At 41.4% G+C, this 8,427-nt stretch overlaps 1 long non-coding RNA gene across 1 annotated transcript; it reads left to right on the forward strand.

The window, feature by feature from the left end:
- Window positions 1-5,450: 5,450 nt before the first annotated feature.
- LOC147335876 (uncharacterized) lies at window positions 5,451-5,819 on the forward strand. The gene is made up of 2 exons (XR_015128667.1): window positions 5,451-5,563; window positions 5,644-5,819. It is a non-coding gene; the product is annotated as an uncharacterized LOC147335876 (long non-coding RNA).
- The last annotated feature ends 2,608 nt before the right edge of the window (window positions 5,820-8,427 follow it).

Raw genomic sequence — 8,427 nt, forward strand, 5'->3', positions numbered from 1 at the left:
ATTTCACTGATTAATGGAAAAAAGTTATCCAAATCTGCCTGGTCCTGTGTGAAAAAGTAATTTCCGCTCTTGTTAAATCATGAATTAACTTTGATTAACCACATTTTTTGGAAAGCTGAGTTCAGTCTCACTAAACACACTCAGGCCTGATTACCGGCAGCCCTGTTGAATCAAGAAATCACTTAAATAGAGCCAGTCTGACAAAGTAAGGCAGGGTAAAAGATCTTAAAAAAGCAACACATCATACCACAATCTAAGGAACCACTGAGAAACAAAGTCACTGACATCTATCAGTCTGTAAAGGATTACAAAGCCATTTCTAAGGCTTTGGGACGCTATTGAACCAGAGTAAGAGCCATTATTCACAAATGGTGACAACATGGAATAGTGGTGAAGCTTCCCAGAAGTGGCTGGCCAACCAAAATTATTCCAAGAGAACATCAATGACTCATCCAAGAGGTCACAAAAAAAACTGAGAACAACATTAATGAACTGCAAACTTGTTAATGTCAGAGTTCATACTTCAACAATAAGAAAGAGACTGTGCAAAAATGGCCTCTGTAGGAGAGTCCAAGGAGAAAACCACTGCTGACCAAAAAGAAGACAAAAGCTCGTCTCACATTTGTCAAAAACATTGTGATGATCCCCAAGACTTTTGGGAAAATACTCTTTGGATTGATGAGACAAAATTTGAACCTTACGGAAGTGTGTGTCTTATTACATCTGGCATAAATTTAACACAGCATTTCAGAAAAGGAACATCATACCAACAGCTAAATGTGGTGGTAGTGTCATGGTTTGGGACTATTTTGCTGCCTCAAGACCTGGAAGACTTGCTGTGGTAAATGTAAGCATGAATTCTACAAAAACATCCTGAATGAGAATGTTTGGCCATGTGTTCGTGACCTCAAGCTGAAGTGAACTTCTACAGCAGGACAGTGATTCAAAACACACCAGCAAGTCCACTTCTGAATGGCTTAAGAAAAACAAAGTGAAGACTTTGGAGTGGCCTAGTCAAAGTCCTAACGATTGAGATGCTGTGATATGACTTTAAAAAGGAGGTTCGTGCTCAAAAACCATCCAGTGAGGCTGAATTACAGAAACTGTAAAGATGAGTGGGCCAGAATTCCTCCACAGCGCTGGAAAAGACTCATTGCCAATTATCACAATTGCAGTTGTTGCTGCTAAGCTTGGCTCAACCAGTTATTAGTTTTAGGGGATGATCACTTTTTTTCACACAGGGCCATCTAGCTTTGGATTTTTCTCCCTTAATAAGAAACACCTTCATTTAGAGACTGCATTTTGCATTTACCTTGTCTAATATTTAAATTTGTTTGATGATCTGAAACATTTAAGTGTGACAAACATACCAAAAAATAGGAAATCAGGAAGGGGGCAAACACTTTTTCACACCACTGTACTATGATCCTGCAATGTCTCGTTTAAAATCACTAGTTCTTTCCAAGTATGAGGTTTACTACTTGGGAGATGTAGTCCAAGTGTAGTGTTAGCCTGGCAGTGTGAGCCTTTGAGTCTGACCTTAGGACTAATGAAATCCCTGAGCTACAGACCACACACATGTGAATACGAAATGCAAAAAGACAGCCAACCGAGAGAACTATATGAGGTGAAAATTAAGAATTATTCATAGTCCTAATATAGATTCTCATTTCTACTTTGTACGTTACCTTTTTTTTTTTGAGTGGATCTTCTGCACATGCACAACCTTTATGGATACTTGCACAAAATAATGAGGGGAAAACCTTTCTGCACACATTTGTAAACACGCTGTAAAACGCTTATTTGTGCTCGAGAGGCTCGTGTCATGCAGCAGTTCTAAAATTGAAGGCCTCGCTGCTAATGTAATGCACGTGCAAGAATGTAATCCTAACCTTTTGTAAGTTTATACAAGGCCTTTGAAGTAGAGCACCTTTCCAAATACTTATATGTAATTCAAAGAGTTTGTCAGAGCAGTTCGATTGACAGTCTGTAATCTTCTATTGTCGCCCCCTTATATAACCTTATTTTTCCTGTAATTGGAGTAGTCACAGTTCACTATAGATTAAAGTCTTTTTTTTAATCATTTACCCTAGATTGAATTCCCTGTTCACCCTGTAGTTTGTGTCAATGACTGTGAGCTAAAAGCTTTCAGACCCCTCTAGAAGAACAAAGTAAAGATATACTTGCTATTCTCTGATTGAAAAACTGGGTTGCGTGTTACCCCTCCCAACAAATGCTCCTCCTGTTGGGGGGTGTTATAGAGCAAGACAGCCTTATTGTCTTATTTATTTGCTGATGTGATTCACAACACCATAATAATAATTAACTGAGGTTATTAATTTTTAATGAGAGACCTAAATGGTGCACCCTAAGGGCCTATAACCTCTGGTTTTAATTAATATGTGGTGGGTGCACATTAGGCTTTCAATTAGAGTGAGGGGAATGGCCGGGCAATCACTGAACACTTTTAATCCATATGCTCATCAATGGTCCAAGTCATGCCTTTTTAATCAGGCACACCAGACCTGAAAAAGAGCAAAAAACACATGTACATCAGTCATTCGGCGGCAGCAGCGAGAGGAGCTAGAAGTGATTCTGGACTCGGAGAAAAGTGCCGTGTTTATTTTAATGAGCTTGGCTAAAGACAGTACTGTGGCATGGAACAGCGAGGGATTTTAGAGAGAAGAAGGAGGAGGAGAAAGTGGAGTTTTTCAAGAAGAGCTGGGAGGGGAGGTGGGATTAATGAGATGCAAATTAGTCCCCATTTTTTTTTCAAACGGTGACAGCTGAAGCGTCGCTTTGACAGGGGACACTGTCAGTCCAACAAGCCCAAATAAACACTTCTCTGTTTTTGCCGCACAAACAAATGGCTTTCCCAACGTGCCAAGACGTGGCACATTCAGCTGGCTTGCCGCAGGTGACTTAATGTCTTTTGCGAAAATGAGAATCATGTGCCATGAGGAGATACTTCCAATGCATGCGTGTTGGACGGGGGTGTTTGTACATCTTGTAAGACAATACCCCCAATGCCATCTCTTCCCAAGAGCGCACACAGAACCCAAACCTTGGCTGAATCACTGGATAAACCAGGTGTTTTTATGTATGTTGGGAAGTTTAATTTTCCTCATAATGGAGAGTCTTTGCTTTTAAGATAGATTTGAATAGAAAGGTTTATGACTAATTAGTGAATCTGTTTTTAAGCCTATATACGTGGAGGAAATGAAATGCTGCTTACTTTAATCACAAATTTAAAAAGCAAATAAAACAAAACACATGAATTTAGTTCTATGGCGCAGGCATAAAGTATGCAGATATAAATGCAGGTGAGACGAATCTTTTTCGAAATGCGTCAGAGGAGAGCGCGCAAGCCTGCATTAAATGACATCAAAGCGCTTCACAAGTAGAATCAGCATTTGAATTAGAGAAGAAAGGGGGGGAAAATAAAAATAAATTGAGACAGAGCGGTGACATGGTGAGGGAAATAAAAGCGAGATTTATGGAGGGAAAGGAAGTCAATAGATACATAGACAGGTAGACAGAGAGAGATCGGGAGGTGGGGGGGCGTTGTGCAGCAGCTAATGCACACCAGCAATTATGGGCCATCATAATCACAGCATCCAGTGACAACATAATCATAGCACAATCAGGTGGCAAATCAGAGGCAATTTGCAGACTATCTGTACAACTTGGAGGGGCTGGCGAAATTCCCCATTTGTGTGCAGCAGGCTGAGAAAGCTTAATTATCCTGATGAGGGGGTGGCAGGGAAGGCACCAGCGACCCCGGCATGTGCTTCGAGCCACCTATGAGACGAACGACGAGCGTCTTTTGAGGCCTTAAGACACCTGGAAAGCGGATCTGTGGGCATCACCGAGAATTCTGTTGGCAACAAACAGGTGTCAAATTGATCCTGATTGAGAAGACAAGGAGGAACAGATGCACGAGCCGCTTGCAATTGGCCCTGCGATCTCCTCTCCCGCGGCTGTATGTTGCGTGAGCTTTCTGCACCATGTGGGTGCGTTTAAATATATCATACATGCGCTTAAAGAACTTCGACGATGAGCTGCAAGAACATCCTATTTTCTTGCCACAGAGGCTGATTGTCTTGTCAAATTCTGGCTGCTGGCCGAGATCCGAGCATAATGATAATCTCTGAGAATTGATAATGTATTCATGTATAGGGAATGCAAAATTCGAAATCTACAAGGAGACAAAAATAACTGCAGAGGAGAAGCTCATGAAAATTTCTGTGTTCAAAGAAAAAAAGGAAACGAAATACCTTTGGGTTATGTTATTAAACTTAGAAATGAACAACAAGGAAGCTGAATTAATCTCCACCATGAAGGGGAGCCAGATAATTCCAGTTGAGCAAATTGAATTGGAATGTAAATGTTAAAAATGATCCACATGCCGTCCCTGGGTTCCTGTGAGCACGGGCTCCGAATTCTGTCTGCGCCTTTCCCTTCATTGCTCAAATATGTGGATAACAACAAAATTAATTATACATATTAATGCTTGCTTGCCAATTTTTCATGTGCATCTCCCCGAAAACGGCTTTCTTCAAAAAGCACCCGTCTAGAATTTGAACTAACTAATCTCCAATTGCCTGGGGAGAGAAAACAAGCGCTTTGAGGGAATAAGTTACATTCTGTTGCGGCGTTTACACGTGTGGCTGAGCACAGAACTTCAGAGCTGGCATTTCAATCGGGAGCCATCAGAGGCATCCTTGGCAGATAAGAGGAGCTGCACAAGCTCTTCTGCTCTAAACTCTAATAGCGTGTTTACGCTGGAGATACACTCTGCATACAGTAGAGTGAATTGGGGGCTACACTGAGACCTTCTGCAGAAGCTTAGTTTTCACTGGCCTATATTCTAATCAAAGGAAAACTTAAATGTAATGTTTATTAAAGTGGGCCTGTCATGCTTTCCCCCCCTCCCAGTACCATATTTTTGTTCTCGTAATGTACGAGATTAACTTTACACGATTCACAGTTCAAAATAGTCCTTCTTTATGTTAAACTAGACAGTACATCCAATATCGGAAACAAGTTGTTTTCAGTTGTTAAAGCAAACTTTCTTGACTTTTCTCCTCATAAGCAGAAGGTCTGAACAGCCGGTGGGTGTGGCTTCTATAGTTACAGCCAGAGCCAGCATTTAGAGCAGTCTGAAGTGACATAACAAGGAGCCTTGCATCGTTATTATTTGAGTTTGGCCAACTTCAGTGTGAGCATTCAAGATTGTAAAAGCAACCAGGCATAACACTGTGACCATGTGTTATATTGTGTTGGTCGTCGGTTGCTGCGCAGCCCTGATCTAACAAGACTGTTAGGGTCCTGGGTCGCCCTGGGCAGTTCTGGACATGTGTATTTTTGGTGCTGCTGTTCCTCGTCTTCCTGGTTTGTGTGCTGAGCACTGGTCTACAGGAGTCTTGTCTTGTGTGTCCTGCCAGGTGGCTGGCCACGCCTGAGGACCTCACACACCTGCAGCTGATCTGGCTCGTCGGGGGAGCCACATAGGAGTGTAGCTAAGAGCTCCTCGAGGCGGGATCGTTGAGTTGCACTCCAAGTTAGTGTGTGTCCAAGTATAGTATCGTGCCGGCCCGCGGAAGTCAATGTTTGACGGCTGCCTCTGTTGTTTCCCTGCAGGAGGAGCGTGGAGCAGAAAAGGACAGCACGCACGGGGAGTGCGGAAACACAGGAGCGGAGAGCACGAGCACGGACGTTTGAGCGAAGACACGACACGGGAGTCTAGGGAGCTAACGGGAATTTATTGTGTTCTTGTTATTTACTTCACTGTAAATAAATGCACTGCCTTCATTAAAGAGTCCTCCTTCCTCACATCCTCATGGTTGGCCGTGACAAATACACAAACTCTACTAGACCCCTGAAGGTGTGCTGTGGTATCTGATACCAAAAAGTTAGCAATTAAACCTTTAAGTCCTGTAAGTTGTAAGGTGCAAGGACTTGGACTTGGATTCGACATGTTTGTCCAGCACATCCCACAGATTCTCAACTGGATTGAGGTCTGGAGAATTTGGAGGGCAAATCAACACTTCAGACCATTCCTGAACCATTTTTGCTTGGTGGCAGGGCGTATTATCATCGCCCACAAAACAAATGGTTCAAATGTCAAAAACCACCTACTGGCACCATGGGAGCTTATTACTGCAGTATATCTTTGTGCTTTTTTGTACTCTTTAAACTAAAACAAACTGTAACAATGACATGATGTGTTAGGACAGCAAACTTTTTTCATCATCAGCAGAGTCCCTCCATGTTGATTCTGAATAATCATCGTTTCCTTTAAGCCACTGTCAGAGATCATCAAACATCCACATGTAATTTTTCTAAAGCCTTAAAGCAGCTACCATGTGTACATACAGAATGACTCAGTCGCTAATGAAAAAAATGCAATTGAAAGAGTTACATCTCCAGCGCTGTCAAGGCCGTTTGCGTTTGCTCTTCAAAACTCCTTTGTTATGTCAGATAGATTTCCTGGATTGCTCCCAATATCCTTAAGGCTTATTGGAGTGATGCATCCACACAACCCACAGAGGACACCCAAAGATAACAGGAAAAGTTGGACCTCTTCCTAAAGTGAGGTATTACGGTGGTTAGCCATGTGGTGCACTGGGATTTGAATCCACAGCATAACAGGTTTATAACACATGGTGTAAAGATTCATTGGCGTGATCACCGAAATTGACTTTTAAGTGACCTGCTTGCTATAAAAATGAGGCTAATTATGCCGGGATGGGATCTTGTCACCTTTGTGAAAATATCCCATCTATCGATGCCTTAATTTTAATGACACGTGTGACCTTTGTGAGTCGCACCCTCGAGCTAGACAAACACAGAAGAGAGATGTCTTGGCTTATTCCGGTGAGCTCAGAGATGCTCAGCCTTGCTGAAAGCTCGTTTCATCTTTTACATTTGCAAAGCCTCCGCTCTGCTTCCTCTTAGCTGTTTTTTTCCCCTTCTTTTAATTTAGTTTACTCCTACATAATTCAGATTTCACTAAATTTAAATAAAATGTTACTCACTTCCAGCTTGAATTGTCAGCAGCAGATTATTGCAACATGTGGCGGTGTCGACAATGATTAATGCGTCACGAGAGCATGGGAGCTACTCCGCTAGTGGTGCTTATCCTATGTGACATCATTTATGTTTATCATTACATGACCAACACACCACATGCACTCTGCATTAGTGTGAGAGGATTTTAATATGATGTCTGGCTGTCAAACACGCATCATGTTAAAATCCTCTCGTGCTATTGCAGAAATAGGTTTAGAAGACCATATGTGTGGCTGAGGGCAACAAATCATGTTTTCCACCACAGACGACTAACAAGTGGAAAAAATAAGTCAGTTGATTTTCTTCTTATCTTAAAATCGTATTATTCTTATGAGAAAAATCTAAAAATAATTGTAGTGCCTGATGATTACATTAGATACATTGGAAAAAGTTTTTCTAACACTCTATATAGGAGTGCTCTGCAAGTCCATATTTTCAGGCTCCAAAGGCCAACTGAAACTTGTATAGATTTCTTAAAAAAGAAAAGAAATGTTGACGAGTCAGCAGTGGCAAGCTGTAAGTAAAATAATACCACTGAAATGTTTATCTTGTGTCGATAACTGTGCTGAATATCTTGTGACTACAGTTTCACAGAGTACACTGCTCTTTATAACTCAGTGCTATATTCTCCTCTCTATTTGATTACTAAGACACATTCTTTTTTGTTATAGTGTTGCTATTTGTCTCGGGTTCAAACCCACATTATGACATAGGGGGTGGCTGTAGCTCAGGAGGTAGAACAGGAAGGTTGGTGGTTCGATCCTTGGCTCCTCCAGTCTGCATTTCAAGTATCAAGATACTAACCCCAAGTTGCTCTCCGATGCGTTCATCGGCGTGTGAATGTACTTAGGTAACACTGAGTATAGATAAAGTGATTGGGTGAATGTGGCATGTTGTATAGAGTGCTTTGAGTACTCCGGGAGAGTAGAAAAGCACTATATAAGAATCAGTCCATTTACATGAGCTAACCAGCTAAGTAAGGAGACACTCTCTACATCATAGTGTTTTGACCTCTTGGGCTGATCAGTCCTTTGTTATGGTTAACTGTCAACCAGAGCCTTCAACTGAATCTACCGTTGTTATTGCAAACCCTATCAGATCTTAGCACATACGTCAAACCCAACTAAGCATTACTAAAGCATTTACATGCTATCCCTTCCTATTCTTTTCATAAGCTGTATAAATGTCACACTTTCCCACTGTATGTTGTTGTATTCTATTCTAATATCTACACTATGTAACTTCACCATATACCAGTATAACAATAAACACCCCACTGCAACAAACTTTCACTAATTTCTTGAACAATGTTTACTTTGTTTAGACTGTTGTGTTTTTAAAAATGTGATGCCT

This window comes from Aulonocara sp. 'chitande type north' Nkhata Bay, linkage group LG3 (assembly GCF_057382095.1).
Source record: "Aulonocara sp. 'chitande type north' Nkhata Bay isolate Kocher_YH1m ecotype deep benthic linkage group LG3, A_spYH_male_GT1.1, whole genome shotgun sequence".
Lineage (NCBI taxonomy): Eukaryota > Metazoa > Chordata > Actinopteri > Cichliformes > Cichlidae > Aulonocara > Aulonocara sp. 'chitande type north' Nkhata Bay.